At 35.7% G+C, this 21107-nt stretch overlaps 1 protein-coding gene and 1 non-coding gene across 2 annotated transcripts in view; both read right to left on the bottom strand.

Moving 5' to 3' along the window:
• The window catches only part of SGCZ (sarcoglycan zeta), a 1224523-nt gene that overhangs the window by 477248 nt on the left and 726168 nt on the right, over nt 1-21107 (bottom strand). The window lies entirely within an intron of this gene.
• LOC119530696 lies at nt 7983-8086 on the bottom strand. The gene has a single exon (XR_005216088.1). It is a non-coding gene; the product is annotated as a U6 spliceosomal RNA (small nuclear RNA).

Genomic DNA, 21107 nt, shown 5'->3' with positions numbered 1-21107 from the left:
TATTTATATTCAATACATAATTGTATCATTCATTAATATGATTAACACAATGAAATCACAGACGATCATTGCTGGTAATGAACTTTAGATATCATTTGGTCTCAAATGCATGTTTTGTTGCATTATAGAAATACATACTAATTGCTTTATAACAAAATTATTATACGTAAATATTATTAGAAGACATCAACAACATCAAGGTTGCCAAAGAGGCTTACTTATTCTGAAACAATACAATTTTGGTCACACCGTAAGGATTTTGGTTTTGTTTATATTTTTAATGGGCTGGAAATCACTAGTTAAAGTAAGGAAGCAGAGAAACCATTTAAGTCACTGAGACAGAGGTTACTAATTTATGCAAGGTTTACTCTCACCTTTTTTTGCTCTTTTTGAATACTTCCCTGAGATTTATTGGGAAACATGACTATCCAATTAAAGAATACAATTACTTGTCTTGATATGTTCCTGTCTAGTTTAGCATTTGTTCAAGATTTTTCATTTTTAGCCTTTGTTTTTAATAGTTGCATTAAAATAGGCCCTGATGGATTTGGTAGTCCTACATTTTTCATTCCAGCTTCCGATTTTGTTTCATCTAGTAGTGTTTGAGATACATGTAAGTGTTCAGTGAATAAGGTTCTCACTTTAACAGAAACTTATATCTGAAAGAGAACCAGTAATATCAACTCTGGATATACCCATCCAACACCTTCCTTTCTATGACAGCAGGCACATGAATCTACGCTATTTTTCAAGTATTTTATATTTTGAATAGATCTACTTTTTAGATCTACCAATACAACAAAACCAATTTATCAGCCAATAAATAAATATTTCCAAAATGTATATAAATACTTTTAGCACTCCCTCTTATTAATAATACCATTTTTTTAAATTATTTAAAGCGCTGCCCCGGTTTGAACAATGAATTATACAGTCACAATACTATTGGATAATCTGTTTATAGAACCTGCTTTATACTTTCTCTCCCTATTGCTGTTGGTTAGAAAATACCTCTGTTGCAGGCCCTTTGGAACCAGAGATGGAGGCCATTTGTTGAGCATGGTACTAAGGAGCAGGCAATCTGGCATCTGGGAGAATACGTGGAGCAGAGCCTTCCCCCCAACCCTGGGCCCCTCACCTCTTATGATTGCATCAGAGAGAAACGGCCATCGTTAAGTCTGCCATAGAGTTAAGACACCATTTTTGAGTGTTCTTGCTGCAGCAATTTACTCTGTATCCTAAGTAATACAACCCTTAGATAAAAAAGATCAAAATCAATTTTCAAATACTATAGTATAAATCATTCTTAGACAACTATGTATTACCTGCATTCTGATGGGGTGATTGGGTTTCAAAGTTAATTCTTACAATGAAAAGTGTGTAAATTCAAAAGTATCACTGATTGTTTAAAAGTGTGCTACTTAAATTTCATGTATTTGTGTATTTTTCAGTTCTCCACCTGTAATTGATTTCTGCCTTCATTCCTTTAGAGTCAGAGAAGATGCTTTGTGTAATTTCAATATTTTTAAATTTCTTGAGACTTGTTTTGTGACCCAACATGTGGTCTACCCTGGAGAATGATCCATGAGCACTTGAGAAGAATGTATGTCCTGCTGTTTGGGGGTGCAGTGTTCTGTATATGTCTGTTAGGTCTAGTTCATTTATCATAATATTCAAGTTCTCTATTTCCTTATGGATCTTCTGTCTAGGTGTTCTATCTATCGATGAGAGTGGCCTATTGAAGTCTCCAAATATTACTGTAGATGTGTCTGTTTCTCCCTTCAGTGTTGCCAGTGTTTGCCTCATGTATTTTGGGGAACTGTGGTTAGGTGCACCAATCTTTATGTTTGTTATTTCTTCTTGCTTGGATTGCTCTTTGTATTAATATATAGTGTCCTTCTTTGCCTCCTATAACAGTTTTTGACTTAAAGTCTATTTCGTCCAATATTAGGATAGCTACCTCAGCTCTTTTTTGGTTACTGTTTGCACAAAATATCTTTTTTCAAACTTTTACTTTCAACCTATTTGTGTCTTTTGGCCTAACGTGAGTCTCTTGTAAACAACATATAGTTGGATCATCCTTTTATCCATTCTGCCAACCTGTGTCTTTTGATTGGGGGATTTAATGTGTTAACATTCAGTGTTATTATTGCAAAGGCAGTACTAACTTCAGCTATTTTGTCCTCTGTTTGTTATTTGTCATTATCTTTTTTGTCCCTTTTCCTTTATTGCAAACTCTGTTCCCATTTGGTTGATCTTTTGTGATGTATCTGACTGATCCCTTTTTCAATTGTGTTTCCATATATCTTAAAATACTTTCTTTGTAGTTTTACCCTGGGGTATATATTAAACAACTTAAACTATAACTTATTGATTTGAAAATATACCAACTTAACTTCCATAGCATACATATTCTCTGTTCCATATCCCTCTGTTTTCCCTCTTGATGTTACCTTTGTCCCACTTTATACTTTATACTTTGCATGTCCTTTATAGGAAATACATATTTTTCTTGTTCAATTGTATTCTGACTCTTACAGGAATTAAATAGTAGAGTTGCACAGTGAGGATACAGAACTATTGGGTTTTGCATTTACCCTTTTATTTATCCTTATTGATGACCTTCATTTCTTCACACTCCCCTGTCTTTTCCTTTCAACCTGCAGAACTCCCTTTAGTATTTCTTGTAGGGTAGGTCTTTTGTTGATGAATTCTCAGAGTCTTTGTTTATCTGTGAATATTTTAAACTCTCCCTCGATTTTTTTAAATTTTTTTAATTGAGATTGTTCAGATACCATACAACTATCCAAAGTTCCAAAGTGTACAATCAATTGTACTTGGCACCACCATATAGCTGTGCATCCATCAACACAATTAATTTTTTTTCAATTTTTAGAACATTTTCACTACTACAGAAAAGAAATAAAGACAAAAACAAAAAAGGAAACTCAGATCCTCCCATACCCCTAAACATGCCCCCTCCATTATTGATTCATAGTTTTGGTATAGTACATTTGTTACTATTGATTAAAGAATGTTAAAATACTACTAACTGTAGTATACAGTTTGCAATAGGTATATATTTTTTCCCTATATGCCTCTCTATTATTAACTTCTAGTTACAGTGACATACATTTGTTCTAGTTCATGAGAGCGATTTCTAATATTTGTATAAATAATCATGGACATTGTCTACCACAAGATTCACTGTTTTATACATTCCCATCTTTTAACCTCCAACTTTCCTTCTGGTGACATGCGTGACTCTGAGCTCCCCTTACCACCTCATTCACACACCATTCGGCGCTGTTAGTTATTCTCACATCTTGCTACCAACACCCCTGTTCATTTCCAAACATTTAAGTTCATCCTAATTGAACATTCTGCTCATACTAAGCAACCGCTCCCCATTCTTAAGCCTCATCCTATATCTTGGTACCTTATATTTCATGTCTATGAGTTTACATATTATAATTAGTTCATATCAGTGAGACCCTGCAATATTTGCCTTTATGTTTCTGTTTTATTTCACCGAATATAGTGCCCTCAATGTTTCTTCATCAACCCATTTATTTTAAGATGGTGTTGTTCACACACTACACATTCCGTCCTAAGTAAACAATCAGTTCCCCATATAGTCACGTATTTATGTATTCAGCACCATCACCACTCTCTATATAAGGACATCTCCATTTCTTCCACAAAGAAGGAGGAAGAGTCAAAGAAAGCAGAGAGGCAAAAGAAAAAGAAAAGAGAAAGAGAAAAACAAATAAAAAAACAAAAAAAAACAAAACTTGATAGCTAGAAAGCAACAAAAGAAAGATAACATTTACCTAAAGGAGAATAAAGAGTCAGACAACATCACCAATGCCAGGAGTCCCATACCCTTCCCCGATTCCTTAACCCCCCATATGCATTTAGCTTTGGTATATTACCTGTGTTACGTTAAACGAAGCATAATACAATGTTTCTGTTAATTCTAGCCTCTAATTTGCATTGATTGTATTTTCCCCCCAATCCCACCCTATTTTTAACACCTTGCAATGTTGACATTCATTTGTTCTACCTCATGTAAAAACATATTTGTACCTTTTATTACAATCGTTGGTTTCCCTGAGTTACACAGTTCCAGTCTTTATCCTTCATCTTTTGTTTTGGTGTCTCACATGGTCCCAGCTTTCCTCTTTCAATCATATTCACAGTCATCTTTGTTCAGTGTACTTACATTGCTGTGCTACTATCTCCCAAAGTTGTTTCCAAACTTCTCACTCCTGTCTTTTCCTTTCTGTCTGCAGTGCTTCCTTTAGTGTTTCCTGTAGAGTGGATACCTTGTCACAAACTCTGTCATTGTCTGTTTGTCAGAGAATATTTTAAGCTCTCCCTCATATATGAAGGACAGTTTTGCCAGATATAGGATTCTTGGTTGGTAGTTTTTCTCTTTGAGTATCTTAAATATATCACACCACTTCCTTCTTGCCTCCACAGTTTCTACTGAGAAATCCACACATAGTCTTATCAAGCTTCCTTTGTATGTGATGGATTGCTTTTCTCTTGCTGCTTCCAGGATTCTCTCTTTATCTTTGATGTTTGATAATCTGATTATTAAGTGTCTTGGCTTAGGCCTATTCAGATCTATTCTGTTTGGGGTACACTGCACTTCTTGGATCCATAATTTTATGTCTTTCATAAGAGATGGGAAATTTTCATTGATTATTTCCTCTGTTATTGCTTCTGCCCCTTTTCCCTTCTCTTCTCTTTCTGGGACACCAATGACATGTAAATTCTTGTTTTTTCATTTTGTCTTTAAGTTCCCAGAGACGTGCTCATATTTTTCCATTCTTTTCTGTATCTGTTCTTTTGCATGTAGGCTTTCAGGTGCCTTGTTCTCCAGTTCCTGAGTATTTTCTTCTGCCTCTTGAGATCTGCTGTTGTATGTTTCCATTGTGTCTTTCATCACTTGTGTTGTGTCTATCATTTCCATAGATACTGCCAGTTGGTTTTTTGAACTTTCAATTTCTACCTTATGTGTGTCCTGTGTTTTCATTATATGGTTCAGCACTTTCACCATATCTTCCCTAAACTTTTTGAATTGACTTATTATTAGTTGTTTCAATTCCTGTATCTCAGGTGAAGTGTAAGTTTGTTCCTTTGACTGGGCCATAATTTCATTTTTCTTAGTGTAAGCTGTAGTTTTCTGTTGTCTAGGCATGGTTTCTTTGGTTATCCAAATCAGGTTTTCCCAGACCACAATGGGTTCAGGTCCCAGAAGGAAGAAATATTCAGTATACAGTTTTCACTGAGGGTGGGTGTTAGAAAATTAGTACACCCTGTGATGCCTCAGGTCACTGTGTTTTTCTGCCCAGCAGGTGGTGCCTGTTAGCCTGTGATTCTTGACTGGTGTAAGGAGGTATGGCTGCTTTTCTCCAAGTTCTGAATGGAAGGTGGGTAGTAGAGCTGGGCCCTACCCCTTTCCTCTTAGAGAAGATAGACCCCCTAGGGGGAGGTCATTAGCATTTCAATGGTGTCTCTCTCCCTGTGCTATCTGCACCCTTGTCTGGGTCACAGCACTGGGAACTGAAAATAGCTGAGACTTTCTCCACTGAGCTGAAAAAGGAACAGGAAGTTCCCTTCAGAGCTAGTCCATGGTGGCAATCCTCTGGCTCTCCAAGGTCAGTTGTCACCCAAAGCCTCTGTCTGCTTGCTGGGGATTCATAGCGCATAATAAGCAGTTCACACTCACTAATTAAAACGCCAGTTGGAGCTCAGCTGAGCTATATTCGCTTGCTGGAAGAGAGCTTCTCTCTGGCACCACAAGGCTTTGCAGCTCAGGCCGTGGGGTGAGGGGGCTCCCGACTTGCAACCACAGTTTTTACTTACAGATTTTATGCTGTGATCTCAGACATTCCTCCCAATTTAGGTTGGTGTATGATGAGTGGGTGGTCATGTTTGTCCCCCTGCAGTTATTCTGGATTATTTACTAGTTGTTTCTGTTTTTTTTTTTTTTTTTTTAGCTGTTCCAGGGGACTACTTAGCTTCCACTCCTCTCTATGCTGCCATCTTGAGTCCTCCTCCCTCACTTTTGAAGGACAATGATGCCAGATAAAGAATTTTTGGCTGGTGGTTTTTCTCTTAGTACCTTAAATATGTCATATTACTGCTTCCTCACCTCCATGATTTCTGATACTAAATCAGCATTTAGTCTTATTAAGGATCCCTAGTTGGTAATGAATTGTTTTTTTTCTTGCTGCTTTCAGAACTCTCTATCTTTGGCATTTGACATTCTGATTAGTATTTGTCTCAGAGTAGGAGTATGTTGTATTTCTTGGACATGTATATTTAATTCTTTCATGAGAGTTGGAAATTTTTTGGCCATTATTCCCTCAAATATTCTTTCTGCACCTTTTCCTTTCTCTTCTCCTCCTGAGACATCTGAGACACATATGTTTATGCACTTTCTGCTGTCATTCAAATCCCTGAGACTCTGCTCAATTTTTTCTATTCTTTATCTATCTGTTCCTCTAAGTGATTTTGATTGTCCCATCTTCTAGTCCACTGATTCTTTCTTTTACCTCTTCAAGTGTGCTATTTCATGCCTCTAACGTATTTTTAATCTCTACTATTGTGCCTTTCATCCCTATTATTTGTTATGTTTCTTTTTATACTTTAAAATTTTTCTTTATGCTATCACATTTTCTTAATATCTTTTGCTCTTTATCCATATCTCCCCTCATCTCCTTGAATTGATTTAGATTTTTTGAAATTATTTGATGAATTGTTATATTCTTTATCTCCTCTGAAGTTTTAATATTTTTCCCTTGACTAAGCCATATCTTCCTTTTTTAGTCAGCTTATAATTTTTGGCTGATGTCTAGGTATCTGACTATCTTAATGAGTTAATTCTGAAGGTCAGTTTTTAACTCTTGTCCAGGGTTTTATTGTTGATTGGCTTTGTGGTAAGGCTCTTTGACACTTGGTCCCCCTTCTTCTAGATCTTTAGAACAGCCTGTGTTTAACCATTCAGATTTTCTGAGTACTTCTTCTTCTGATTCTTGCCATGGATATGTGATACAATCTTTAAGATTGCAGTTTTAGTGCAATTGTTTCTCCTCAGTGAGAAAGCTTCCTTTCCTCTGCTCCTTCTCAGGGAATCTTGATCTGTCCTGTTTCTTTTTGTGAAGAATTTTCTGCCCAGTGCCTATGATTTGTTTAAATTCTCTCCCTCACTCAGTGCCCCCTTTTCCTTATTCAGTTCTGAGACCTGTCTTACATCAGTTCAGTTTGACTCTCTTTTTTTTTCTGTGAGACTTTTCTGTCTCTAATTTCTCCCAGTTAGGGTATTCCACCCCAGGAACTAAATGGGGTCAATCCAGGGTCAGTTCAGAAAAGTGACTTTTGCATTTCTGTCCATCCAACAGAAGCTGAATTGAGCCAGTGCACCTCTTGCCAACAGTTCTGACACAGTCACCACCACCCCCCCTTGGGTCCCTTTTGCATGAAGCATGACTTAGAGGCTGTGTTCCACCCTGGGTCTTGGTGGACTTGGGTCTGTGTGCCTAGAAATGCTCGGGGTTCTAACTTGCTGCTGTGAGTGGCTCTGTAGTCTGTGTCCATGGTGGCAGGGGGCTGGGCTGCTGCCTCTGTGCAACTCCCAAGCTGCATGGGACTGAGTTAGGTGGAGGGGAATGGACCAGAAGTTCTGGGATATAACTTTCCTTCCTGACATTTTCTTTTTCTTCAATTCAGCATCTGTGGACTCGTTCTCCAGTCTCTACCATACTCCTGAGTTACAAGCTAGTGGGTTTTGTCATTTTATTAACTTATTCTCTTGAAAACTTATTCTCTTGAAAAAAGGGATGCCTTATGTCACCATGACATCACCATATTGTCTTATTGATATTATTTTGAGATATGCTCTACAAAGAATTTTCCTTGCTAGGTGCCTAGGGGGAAATAGTAGTTTCAGATCCACTTACAACTTTTTGTAAAATATGGAATGCTTCATGAATTTGTGCTGTCCTTCTGCAGGGCCATGCTAATTGTCTCTGTGTCATTCCAATTTTAGCATAGGTATTGTAGAAGTGATCATGTTAATACTATTTTAAGGATTGGAGCTTCCGCACTATAGTGTGATGACTTTTCATTCAATTTTATCCCTTATTCTTTATCCTTTGTGTTTCCGTACCAACTTGTTTGCTTTAAAAGTCTCAACTTTTTATGGCTTTAAAAAAATAACTGTTCTCGCTCCAAACCCATGAGCTCCCAAATGTGCAGCTCAGCCTTCTGGCTGCCTCCTCTAGACAAGAATGTACCCTCACATGGAAAGCACATCTGAATGCTGTATCACCTCTCTGGCTTCTTATGGTCCATTCTAAAATCCCAACCTTGTTATTCCCCACTATCAAATTAGTTCTTTAATGCAATTAAGATATTATTATTCTATTATTGGAAGATCAATACTGATGGGTTGATATTTGTTTTCTATTGCGAACATAAGTTTAAAATAACTATCCTGTATCCCATGATGATGTTTAAAATAAATAATACTGATTTTGATATATTGCCTAACTACAGATTAATTTGAGTTATTTGGGGGGGGTTCATGGACACAACAAAAGTCTCTAAAAGAGAAATTTTCAGCAACTAATCATTTGTATTTTTAAAATAAAGCTAAAACACCACCAACCAATGGAGCTAAATAAAGTATTTCAATTTTACAGAATACATCAATTCTTTCAGGCTCTCAATTTTATTAAATATGAAAACATGGTATAAATTCTTGTAGAATTCCCCTTGCACTTGAAAATTCATTATCAGCAAATTGGTTTAACATTATCATGTTTTAAGAGACCATGGTCATATTCAAAAATTAAAATGCAAACAATGACATAAAAATTCAACATTTTAGCTACTACTTTATTATATTTACTGTGCCTGTGTGAGAACAAGTCTATTTCAGTACCACAAAATTATGAAATGAATACAAAACATTCTCTTCTAAAAATTAAAAGACTTGATATGTAATTCAACAAACTCATATGACACTTTTACTAATATATATTACCTATTATGCCCCAAAGACTCCATTTACCCATCTGAATTAATTTAGATCAATGTATGAAAGAAGAGAGAGAAAGTGTGTGTGTGTATGTGTGTGTGTGTCTAAATGGCAGTGAGGGTTGGGAAGGAAGAGTGGAGAGAAGGGGGATGTGTTAATTTACTTGTTTTTCATCATACACAAAACATATATCTAAGAAACTATAGTGTGGTGTAAACAAATTATTACAAAATGAGGGAAATACTTGAAATTGGCATTTTATGAGACTTCAATGTTTAACAAAAACAGATGATTGAATATGACAGCCAGACCCAGCTTGATCATTGATCTTTTTCTCATAATCTTACTAGCATGATTTTATCTACATTTTACATAAATGGAATGGTTTGTAAGTTTGTATGTCTTCTGTGCATCATTTTTTAATTGTAGTTTAGAAATATAGAATATCATTAACTTCCCATAGTCTGCCTATGAACACCAATGTTATTTAAGTACAATGCCGAGTGCTTCAAAGAAATATTTTGCTTGATTCAGAATTGGAATTCAGTGACAGAGCAGGAAATGTTTTGAAAATGAGGACCACTGATTCTTTCTCTTAGACTCAATTTTTCCCTGTCTCTCCCCCCATCTTCCTCAGTTATGAATGTAGAAGCTCACTGGTTTTCATGTGAATTAAAATTCAGAGAATCAAATTGTTGGTTTGCTTATCCAAAACCATTTATTGTGTTATTATTACAAGCAAGGCTGTGTTCTACAGAATAAGGAAAAACAATGAATTTTTTTTGCTCTCTATATAAAACAGAAATACACACATATCCTATTGTTAGAAAATCAGACTTATTTCAGTATTCCAGATTCTCACATAGCCCCTTAACATTTTGAGGTTAGCATCAAAAAGAAAAACTATTCATTTTAACAAGTGATTCTAGAGACAGAAAACTGGAATTGGAAGATCATATATGCTTGTCCCAGTAGCTCAAATCTTAAATACTATTTTTAATCAATCAGCAACCTTATTCCCAGCTTTATATACTCACATTCAACACATAATAAGAACTTTTAAAAACTTTCCTGACCCATTCTGTAAATCAATTTTTAAATCTATCTCATTTCTTCAGCTATGTTTCTTCATTTAACTTGCCTTTGAAAACCTCTTTCCTGCCCAACAATTTAAACTAATGAATGTCCATTTTGTCTACTTAGTTTAATTATTTGACACTGTTGGTCAATTTCTCCTTAAATGATTGTGTTGAAATGTCTACAAAGCCATGATTCTCACTCCTCCAGATCCCTCACACCACCTTCCAACAGACATACCATAGTGCAAGCATTCCTGGGGATGTGCGCACACGTGTGCACACACATGTGTGCATGCCACATGTCACTGGGTCAGAAGGTAAAGTACTCTCAGGTACAAAGGCATCATCCACCAGGGATCTCTTAGTGCACTGCATGCTCCAACAAGTTACTAGGTTGCTACAAGATTCCAAAGCATGTGCCCTACCACTATTAGTAATTGTATTATCATTATTACTATTTTACTTGTTAATAAATTTTATTGAGGTATAGTTTACACATAGTATAAAAACATTTTAAGTTTGTGGTTCTATAAGTCCATAAGTTTAGACAAATATTTGTTCTGTTATCATTACCCCAATTAAGATACAGAACATTTCTGTCACTGCAATATTTCCCTTATCCCCTGCTTACTGTCAGTATATCCCTACCATTGCTCCAGATAACCACTGATCTGCTTTCTTTCACTAGAGATTCACTTTGCCAGTTCTACAAAGTGCACAAAAATGGAATCATGTAGAATGCATTCATTTGTCGGGCTTCTTTAACTCTGCATAGACTTCTTATTATTTATTCATGATGCTGCATATATAAGAAGTTTGTTTCCCAAACTTTCATTGCTGAATACTATTTCACTGTATAAATACACCAGAAATTAATTATTCATACAACTGCTGATAGCCATTCAGGTTGTTTCCAATTTTGGGTTATTATAAATAAAGAAGCTTATCTATAAGTCTTGAGAGATACTTTATTTTCATTTTTCTTGGGTTATTACTTAGGAATGAAATTGATGGGTCATATAGTAAGTATATATTTAACATTATAAGAAATTGTCAAACTGTATTCCAAAGGGGCAGTATCATTTTACACTAGTACTAGCAAGTATGAGTGTTCTAGTTCATCCACATTTTCACCAATAGTAGATATTACCAGATCTTTTAAATTATTTCCACCCCAGTGAGTATAAAGACACATCTCACTGTGATTTAATATTTACATTTTACTCATGACTAATGATACTATTTATATCTTATTGCTTACTGACCATGCATATATCTTATTTTGTAAACTACCTGTTCAAATATTTTTCTCCATTTAAAAATATGTTTCAAGTGTCTTCACATCATTGAGTTGTATTCTTGATAAAAGACCTTTGTCAAAAAGGTCTTGCAAATATTTTCTCCTAGCCTGCAGATTGCCTTTTATTTTCTTAATGGTTTCGTTTAAAGACCAGAACTTTTAATTTTGATGAAGTCCAGTTTATCAATGCTTTCCTCATTGTTATCGAATTTTGCTTCCAAAGAATTCTTTGCCTACCTCCAAGGACAAAAATATATTTTTCTAGGTCTTCTTCTAGAGGTTTTATAGTTTAGCTTTTATATTTAAAGACATGATCCACTTAAAGTTAAGGCAAGGAGAGAGCTTCTCCATTCATCCCATTTATGGAATAGAGATCTACTTGTGCAGCATCATTTATTGAAAAGACTGTTCTTTTCCCTTTAATTCCCTTCTCAATTAGTTCAAAAATTAATTGATTGTATGTTCCATTGATTTGTATATTTATTATTAAGCCAGTACCAAAATGCCTTGATTAATGTAACTTTGGGGCTTTCAAGAGGAGACAAACAATATAGAGATTATATAAATTCTAATATCTAGCATCACAAACCCTACATTGAGTGGACTTGCACCCTTGTCAAAATAAATTGGCCACAGATGTGAAGGGTTATTTATAAATTCTTATTTTGATTCCAATTGTCTATATTTCTGTCCTTTGCAAGTAACATGCTGTTTTCATTGCTGTAGCTTTGTAATAAGTTTTTAAATTGGGAAGTCTTTGCCTTAAATGTTCTTCCTTTTCAATACGGTTTTGTCTGTAGAGGCACCTTACCCTTCCATATAAATTTCTGATTTGCTTTTCCATTTCTGCATAGAAGGCTGTTGGAATTATGATTGAGGATTGTGATGAATCTGTAAATATTTGGGGGTAGAATTTACATCTCAGCAATATTTATTCTACCAATCCATGGAATGATCATATCTTTATTTGGGTCTTCTATGATTTCTTTTAGCAATCTTTTGTAGTTTGCCATGATCAAGTCCTTTGCATACTTGGTTAAATTTATTCCTAGGTATTTAATTTTTTTAGTTGCTATTGTAAATGGATTTTTGCGTGTGTTAGCAGTTTCCTCTTCAGAGTGTTTATTAGTAGTATATAGAAACACTACTAATTCTTGCATGCTGATCTTTCATCATAACTCTTTGCTGAATTTGCTTATTAGCTCTAGTGCCTTTGTTTGTGGACTTTTCAGAATTATCTATATATAGGATTGTTTTGGTTTGCTAAAGCTGAAAAAAATGCAATATACCAGAAATGGGTTGGCTTTTACAATGGGGATTTATTAATGTACAATTTACAGTTCTTAGGCCATGAAATGGCTAACTCAAGGCATCAACAGGACAACACCTGGACTCTGAAGACAGACTGCTGGCATCCGGGACACCTCTGTCACATGGGAAGGCACATGGCTCGTGTCTGCTGGTCCTTCTTTCCTGAGTTCCATTGCTTTCAGCTTCTGTTCAGTGGCTCCCTCTCTGTTTTCTGTGTGTCCTCTCTCAGCTTCTCCAGGGCTTTTCTCTAAACTTTTCTGGGGCTTCTTTCTGTTTTTTATCCTCTTATAAAAGACTCTAGGAAGAGGATTAAGACCCACTTTGAATGAGGTAGGTCACATCCCAAATTGAAATAACCTAATGAAAAGGTCCCACCTATAAAAATCTACACCCACAGGAATGGATTAAAAGAACATGATCTTTTCTGGGGCACGTAACACCTTCAAATCATCACAAGGATCATGTCATTTGCAAATTGGGAAAGTTTTACTTCTTCCTTTCCAGTTTGGATGCCTTTTAATTCTTTTTCTTGCCCAATTTCTCTGGCTAGGACTTCCAGTACAATGTTGAATAACAGTGATGACAGTGCATATCCTTGTCTTATTCTTGATCTCAGAGGGAAAATTGTCAGTCTTTCCCTATTGAATAAGAAGTCAGTTCTGAGTTGCCCATATATACCTTCTATAATGTTGAGGAAGTTTCCTTCTATTACCAGTTTTTCTAAGTGTTTTATATCAAGCAGGGTGATGGATTTTCTCAAATGACTTTTCTGCATCAACTGAGATGATCATTTGGTGTTTTTCCATCATTCTGTTAAGGCAGTGTGTTATATTAATTGATTTTCTTATGTTGAATAACCCTTACATACCAGGATAAATCCCTCTTGATCACAATGTATAATTTTCTTAATGTGTTGTGGATTTGGTTTGCCAGTATTTTGAGAGGATTTTTGCATCTATATTCATAAGGGATTTGGGGTCCCTAATTTTCTTTTCTTGTGATATCTTTAGCTAGTTTGGGAATTAGGATGATTCTGGCCTTACAAAATGTATTAGGCATTTTCTCATTCTCTTAAAATTTTTTGAAAGAGTTTGAGCAGGATTAGTGTCAATTCTTATTGGAATGTCTGGGAAAATTCACCAGTGAATGCATCTAGCTCTGGGCTTTACTTTGTAGGTTTTTGATTACTGATTCAATCTCGTATTATTGCTCTGAATCTTCTACTCTTCTTGAGTCAGTGTAGGTAATTTATGTATTTCTAAGATTTTGTCCATTTCATCTCGTTTATCTATTTATTGACTCACAGTTATTCATTGCATGCTCTTAGAATCCTTCGTATATCTGTTAGGTTTGTGGTATTGTCCTCCTTTTCATTTATTGTGGTATTTATCTCCAGTATTTCTATTTGGCTCTTTTTAAAAATTTCTATATCTCTAATGAGTTTCTCATATTGTACATTCATTGATTTCTTGATGTTCTTTAGTCCTTTCTCCATGTTTTCCTTTATCTCTAGTTTATTAAGGATATTTTTTTTTAAATATTTGTCCAATATATCCAAATTCTGGTCTTCTTTGTTGATGGGCATGAATTTTTATCTTCTTCTTTTGGTTTGACAATAATTTCCTGTTTCTTTGTCCTGTAATCTTTTGTTGCACACTAACATTTTAATATTTTAATGTGTTAACTCTGGGCTTTATTACCTGGGCTGCCTCTTTCTTCAGTTTGCATGCAGCTTGTGATATGTCAGAGATCTCCTTGAGTGGCAATCGCTAACAAAAACAAACATATCATCAGAAAAAACACTTTTCACAGTCTTTGTAAATAGGCTCTTCTCTGACTGGTGCTCTCCTTCAGAGTTTAACCCTCCTGTCAAGAAGATTAGCATGAGGCCGAAGTGAAGTGCAAGGTTCTCTCTATCTTTTCTGAGACTGCATCTATTCCTTGGCTTGTGCTCACTTGTGGCTTTTGGAATTCCCCTATTTATGGTAGTCTGAATGTCACCTTTTCTCCCTACAAAATAGACTTTCTCCCCTCTCAAGTGCTCTATTTATGTCTTGAAACCAGTTATCCTTTGCCCCAAGTTGCTCTGATTTAATTATTTCTTAAACAGCATTAGTGGTCTGCAACCACTTCTGCCTGCAGAGCATGTTCTGGGTGAGTGAGCCAGAGATGAGGGTCCGAGTTCAGTCTTTCAGACTGACAGTTGATAGATTGGTACCAACACACAGGCATCCCAGTATGCACCTAGGGGTCTCTCTTCTCCATCCAGAACAGGGATAAGGACCCAGAATGGGAGCACAGGCTGCATCCATAACATACCTGGAGGGGTGAAGGGTGGGCCATCAAGGATGCATGAGCTTCTCCTACTGTTTTTAGAGTGGCATTCTCTTGATTTGCTGTTCACTCAATTACTGTAACTCTTTAATGATTTTCTGGAATTTTGAGTAAGGTGATTCTACCAGTTTTTGCTATCTGTTCAAAGATTCTGTGGGGCAATAGCACTGATGCTGCTATCTTGGTTGCCTGGAAGTCCGTGTTTTACTTTTAATGTGTGATTCAAAAGTAATAGATCTCATTAGCAGTTCCATTAATTGATTGAAAAAGCTGTTGTTCTGTCAATTTTGTTTAATAGCTGCTTGGGCCATTTCTTTGGAATACTGAAGTTTGAAATAAATACAATTACTCTCTTTACAAGAACTCTGGTGGATTTTCAATACATTCAGAAATTCAGTAGAAATATTGTTTTGCTATAAAACATGATCTCTGAGATTGAGATAAAGGAAAATGGTAATGTCTGTTTAGTTGAAGGACAAATACAGAAGCACTTTCAACTCTAACAAGCACAGAATAGATATTTATTTCCCTGGCTTTAGGAGGAAATATGGAAGCAAGAAATTCTGGCTTTGCTCACTTGCCTCCTCCTAACTCACTCTTCCCATAGAAGAAGGAATTAATCTGACAAATCTAGATATTCAGGAAATTCTGATATACATTGGTCTGCACTCACAAGGAGTTGATGCTAAGAAACTGAAACAAAAAACCTCTGGAGCCTATCTCTCTTTATTACTACCTTTTGGTCTCTTGTGCAAAATGGGGAACATTTGTGTAAAAGGCCCAGTAGAGCTACCATTTTCTTGGATTCAACTTCTCAAACTATGACTGAGTTTCAGAACCCTGTGAGTCAAAAATTCTACCCAAACACATGCACACACACACACACACACACACACACACAGCCCTTGCATTAACTTTTTTAATTGTTTAATTATTCATGAGGAAGAGTGGTTTGATTTGTACATCCAAACTAACAATATATGCATGGGCTCTGGCTGCAAAACTTTTAATTGGTCATAGATTAGCATTTGAGAAACTGAGTCCCCACTGAGAGATGGAACTTCTTGTCTCAGCCTTGACTCTATCAGTAGAGATGGGAGATAAGGCTAGGACAGAGTCTAAAGTGATCTCCTTTATCCATATGCTTTGACCCAGGCTTCTGGAACTACCTTTCAGAATACGGTCTCAAGTCTTAACTGATAATTTCATTTTATCTGATTATAGGAACAAATCTGAAGTCACAGAGTTTGGATTCAATTACTATGAAATCGAAGAGTTTATAAGGAATAAAGAGGAATAAGAATTCCTACTATATACAGGATACATCATGTTCTTTGGGCAATGTATAGCAATATACTTCAAAACAGCCAGTGCATGAAAGTTTTGTAACTGTTCCACAATGAGAGAAGTAGCTTTAACTAGAAATAAAATCAATCCATTAATTCACTGAGTAAATTTTGCTACAAAAAATCGGCTGGATTAATTAGTATGCCGACTGATGTAATTGCTTCACATACTGTGGCAGTAGTCTATGGGCCACACTCTGAGCAGCACTGAAATATTGAATAGAATTATTTTACAGCAAAGTATTATTGGAAAACTCTAGCTCTGGGTCTCAGGAAGCAAAAGGGTTGAGCACGTGTTGTCACTTTGCAGTCATAATAAAATTGTATACCATTAGTATATTAAGACATATTTTTAAAGTTAATGCACTCAACATATATTTTCTAGTGTATTCCTTCAACAAATTTATAAGATGGGAAATAGACTTAAAGATTTAATTGCTCAACTAAGGTCAAAGAGCAGAAAATTCATTACAATACTAATACCAGAGATTCTGCTTCTAATTAGAATTCAGAGTTAGAAAAGGCAATTGCTCTTGCAATAATGAGAAAGCACTGCTTGAACTTTAAAAAAAAAAAAAATCATCTTCTAGTTTAAAGTCATAAAAACATCTCTGAACCTAAAGTTTACCTTAACTAAATTTCAGAGGAGAGCAAGACCTTCATAACAGATCAGAGATTAGTAGCTGATTTCACCCTTCAGGCATTTGCTTGGTCTGAGGGTATGAGAAGACAGACAAGCAAACCCATTGTAGATAAATTTGGCAGGAACACCAAGAAACCAATTAAATTTTTAATAGTACAGGAAGCTGGGAGATGAATTAAAATGTGGAAAGATTGCTTTATCTCTGAAAGTTTAAACTCCAGGCCCTTCTGGAGTAAGGGGCTCATTCCTCTCTCAAAATATTTGGAAATAGAGATGAATGAAAGTAACTAAAGCAGCCATCCATCCTGACTCAGCTCAAATCTGATTAGGAAAAAAAATAAAAAGAACCCCTTTTCCTAGCTCCCTGACAAAGAAAAACTGCTATTTATTTTAGGGGAAAATTATTACCTAATTCACTATCTACTATTCTTTTATATACAGCATTTGACAAACCATTAAACATTACGAGACTGGTAAAGAAGCTGGAAAACGTGAACCATAATCAAGAGGGGAAAAAAATAATATTGAGTAGACCCACAGATGACACAAATTTTGGAATTAGAAGACAAGTACTTCATAAATATTTGAAAGATTTAGAAGAAAATATGGACAAAATGAGTGGAAAAATGATGAATTTTAGCACAACAAATGGAAATTCTAAGGAAACAACAAAATAGACACTCTATAACTGAATAAAGATAAGCAAATTTAAAAAGTACTCAGAGAAAAAAGACACCTTATACACAGGGGAGCAAATATAAGAAGGAAAACTGACTCCTAATCATCAATCAAGAATTGGCAAACTTTTTCTGCAGTGGGCCAGAGAGTAAATGTTTTCAGCTTTGCAGGCATAAGGTCTCAGTTGCAACTACTCAGTTTTGCTACTGTAGCAGGAAAGCAGCTATGGACAGTAAATAAATGAACAGGAGTGGCCAGATTTGGCTGGCAGCTGGCTGGTATGCAAACCCCTGTAATAAGCAATGCAAGGAAGAAGGCAATTAAACAACATCTGTAAAGTGCACAAAGAATATAAACAAGCCAACAAACAACTGTCAACCTAGAATTTGTATATAGGAAAAATATTCCTCAAAAATAAGTGTGGAATAAAGATATTTTAGATTAAAAATAACTGAAATAATTTATTTAAAAGAATTATACACACATATAGGAATAAATGTAAAAGATGTGCTTACTGAAATCTACAAAACACAGAGGAAAGGAATTAAAGAAGAACTAAATAAGTGAGAAGGTATCATAGGTTCACGGACAGGAAAGCAATATCTTCATGATGTCTATATTACTGAAAGTGATCTACAAATTCAATGTGATCCCTATCAAAATGCCAAGAGCCTTTTTATCTTTTGCAAATGGAAAAGCTGATCATCAAATGCGTACGAAACCATAAAGGGGCCCCAAACAGCCAAAATAATTTTGAAAAGGAAAAAACAAAGTTGGAGGACTCACACTTCAGAATTTCAAATGCGCTACAAAGCAAGAATATCAAAACAATGTGGTACTGGCATAAAGATATACAATGTGACAGAATAGAAAGTCCATAAATAGACCCACACATCTATGGACAATTGACTTTTGACAAGGGTGCTAAGGTCATACAATGGACAAAGAATATCCTCTTTAATGCACAGTGCTGAGAAAACTGGATATCCACATACAAAACAATAAAGTGACTCACATAATATTCAAAAGTCAACTCAAAATAGATCAAAGACCTAAATATAAGAGCTAAAACGATGTAACTCTTAGAAAATAAGAAGAAGATAATAATGGAGCAAATTGCCATAACCTAGGACGCTGTATGGATACTTAGATATGATAGCAAAAGCAGAAGGAATGAAAGAAATAACAGATAAGTTTGACTTCATCAAAATTAAAACATTTTGTACATCAAAGAACACTATCAAGAAAATGAAAAGACAACCTACAGAATGGAAGAGAATAGTTGCAAATCAAATATTGAATAAGTGCTTACAATCCAGAATATATAAAGAACTCTTAAAATGCAACAACAAAAGACAAAGAACCCAGTTTTTTTAATAAAATGGGTAAAAGCCTTGAATAGATATTTTTCCAAAGAAGACATACCAATGGCCAATAAGCATATGAAAAGATGCTCAACATTACTAGCCAAAAGGGAAATGAAAATCAAAACCACAAAAAGTTGCCACTTTACACCTACCAGGATGGTTATTATTAAAATGAACATTGTAATTTTCAACATTTTAAGTGGATGTGTTGGAGAGTATGCAAAAAAATTGGGACTCTAGTACATTGCTAGTGGAAACGTAAAATTGTGCAGCCAGTATGGAAAGCAATATGGTGGTTCCTCTAACAGTTAAACATAGAATTACTTATGACCTGGCAATTCTCTTTGGTATATAACCAAAGAAAATGAAAACAGGGTCTCAAACAGATACTTGTACACAAATATTTATAGCAACATTGTTCACAATAGCCCAAAGTTGGAAACAACCCAAGTGTTCATCAAAAAAATGTATAGATAAACAGTACATACACACAGTGGAATATTATTTGCTCATAAAGAATGAAGTTCCGAAATATGCTGCAGCATTTAAAATACTATGCTCAGTGAAATAAGCAAGACACACAAGGACAAATATTGTATGATGTCACTAAAACAGGTATCTAGAAATAGCAAATCTGCAGAGACATAAAATACATTAGAGTTTACCAGGGGGTAAAGGGATAGGGGAGGTGACAGTGTATGTTTAGTGGAGATGAAATGTGTATAAATGAAATTACATTTTAAAATAGCTGAAAGAATTTGTTCAGAAGAATCACAAACAGGAAATATTAAGGGAAGTTCTTCATGCTCAAAAGAAAATAATACCAAATATAAGTCTGTGTCTATACAAAACAATAAAGAGTAAAATGGGAAATCTGGATAAATAATATATATGACACTATTTGTTTCCAAATTTCTTTAAATTACTAATGACTACTTAAAACAAATACAATATGTGGAGGATAAATAAATAACAGATATGTTATGAAGTGCAAGATGGATGCCTTAGCTTGTCAGGGTTGCTATAATGAATACCACAAACTTTCTAGCTTAAATAACAGGAATTTATTGTCTCACAGTTTTCGAGGCTAGAAGTCTAAAGCTAAGGGGTTGGCGGGATCTGCTTTCTCTGAAGTCTGTGGCCTTCTGGTGGTGACCTGCCACCAATCCATAACTCAGTCTCTGCCTCCATCACACAGCTGTCCATCTCCTGTCTCCTACTATTTCTCTGCTTATAAAGACTCCAGTCATTGGATGAAGGTCCACTTGGATTTAGTTTGGTCTCACCTGAACTAATAACATTTTCAAAGATCCTATTTACGCATGAGTTCACACCCACAATATTGGGGGTTAGGACTCAAATGTGTCTATGTGGGGAATATGACTCAATCCATAACAAGAGGTGTTCTGGTTTGCTAAAGCTGCTGTTATGCAAAATACCAGAAATGGATTGGGTTTTATAAAGAGGATTTATTAGGTTACAAATTTACAGTTCTAAGGCCATAAAAATGCCCAAACTAAGGCATCAACAAAAGGATACCTTCTCTGAAGAAAGGCCGATGGCATCTGGGGTTCCTCTGTCACACGGGAAGGCACATGGCCGCAGTCTGCTGGGCCTCTCCTGGGGTTAGCCTCTAGTTTCCGTTGCTTTCTCCAAAATGTGTCTGGGCTTCTGTCTTAGCGTCTCTCTCTCAGATCCTGTGTGTCTTTGCTTGTTTCTCTCTAAGTGTCTGTAGGTCCTCCCTTAGCTTCCCTGGAGCAAACTCTGGATTCATTTCTTAGCTTCCCTCCTGGTTCTGGTTTCAACAGCTGTCTCTAAAATGTCTCTGGGCATTTTCTCTTTAAACATCTCTCAGTTCTCACTTAGCTTCTCTGGGGCAAACTCTGAGCTTCATCTCTTAGCTTAGCATCTCTAAAGGTCTTTCTGTCTGCATCTTCAAGCCTCTGGTTCTGTGTTGGCTTCTGAGCTCCCTTAAGTTCCCCAGTGAACTTATA

Source organism: Choloepus didactylus, chromosome 3 (genome assembly GCF_015220235.1).
Source record: "Choloepus didactylus isolate mChoDid1 chromosome 3, mChoDid1.pri, whole genome shotgun sequence".
Taxonomy (NCBI): Eukaryota; Metazoa; Chordata; class Mammalia; order Pilosa; family Megalonychidae; genus Choloepus; species Choloepus didactylus.
The sequence above is the reverse complement of the archived record's forward strand: the minus strand, read 5'-3'. Positions and strand labels throughout refer to the sequence as shown.